The sequence below is a fragment of the Rousettus aegyptiacus genome, unplaced genomic scaffold (genome assembly GCF_014176215.1).
Source record: "Rousettus aegyptiacus isolate mRouAeg1 unplaced genomic scaffold, mRouAeg1.p scaffold_m13_p_5, whole genome shotgun sequence".
NCBI classification, from domain to species: Eukaryota; Metazoa; Chordata; class Mammalia; order Chiroptera; family Pteropodidae; genus Rousettus; species Rousettus aegyptiacus.
Genome location: NW_023416308.1, coordinates 100,435,781 through 100,437,236, shown reverse-complemented (window position 1 = coordinate 100,437,236; position 1,456 = coordinate 100,435,781).

Genomic DNA, 1,456 nt, shown 5'->3' with positions numbered 1-1,456 from the left:
AACCATGGAGGGGGGTAGCTAAAAATCTGCAGAAGTTTATTCTGTATTGCAAATAAAAAGGCTGACTTAGTAGCTTCACAAGCCCTCAGTGTTTTCAATCTGTTAAATTATCTGGGGGCAAGAGTGGATAAAGACACCAAGAAAACACTTCCCTTATATAAAACAATGGATTAATGAAGAAGGTTTCAGACAATCATATTTCTAAACTGGATCAAAATAGAGTCTCTAAAACCTACATCTTAAAGAAGGAACTACAACCTCATGGAATTATAAGGACGTAAATGATGAACAGTGATGCTAAGTGCAAACACTGGAAGAGAGCTAACTACACTAGCATTTTTATTAGTAATATTTGTATTGGTGTTCCGGTTACAAAGTCCCATGAATTTTGGGGTCTGCTTTAGCCTTCCTTGTCGATCCCATATGCCTTATTATTTTTAGCACAGCATGGATTTTTGAGGAACATATATATGATATTATAGTATAATATATATTTATAATATATTTAATATATATATACATACCCACATTCTGAAAAGGATTGAGGACCATGTAAAATTTACATAATAAGATAATTTGGGCAGAACAGGGAGGGAAAGGAAGAAATAGAAATAGAAATACAGCCATTAAGGTTGAAGGTAAACGCAAGGCTAAAACAATATGGATGTTCTACATTCCTGTGCTGGTGGACATACTATTCAGATTTTGCTTAAAAGGCAATTCCACAGCAAACTAGTTAATTAATTTTACTCTTTATCTCATTCTACCCAGTTGGCTATGTTAGTTTCGACTGAAAAATAAGAGTATAAACTTGATAGAGTATAAATATTTTTACCCATTTATTTAATTGTGAATGTGATAGACTTTTACATCAATAAAAACAGGGGTTTTGTATATTTTTAATTTTTGGATATTCAGGATCCTGGCTTATAAATAGGTGCTCAATAAATATTTGCCAGAAGAATGTATTTAAAAAAAAAAACAATTTATATCCTTAGGATCTGAATTATTTCTTATTTTATTTCCATGTTTATTTTTTGAGTAGATTTTTCAACTTAAATTCATATTTACAATAAATATATACATTTAACATGATAGAAAAATTCAAAATGTACAAAGGAGTATGTCCTTAGATTAATTCTTCCCACTCTGTTCTCCTGGTCACCTACTTCCTCTTTTTGGAGGCAACCGCTGTTAACTGATGTCTTGTGCATCCCTCTGCATACAGTCTATGCAAATATAAGAATATGTCTATACATATTTGCATTGGATGGAGGAATGCATCAGCCATATCCCGTTTCATGGGAAGCCTTGGAGTGGTGTCAACAGCCTTAAACTGTCAATCCCATTCAGAAACTGTCTCAGTTGCAGGGTTGCTCACTCAAGGCCGTACCCTTCCCAGTGACTGAGGAAGCAGGAATATAAAGGCATGGCCATTCCAGCCTGATGCTAGACA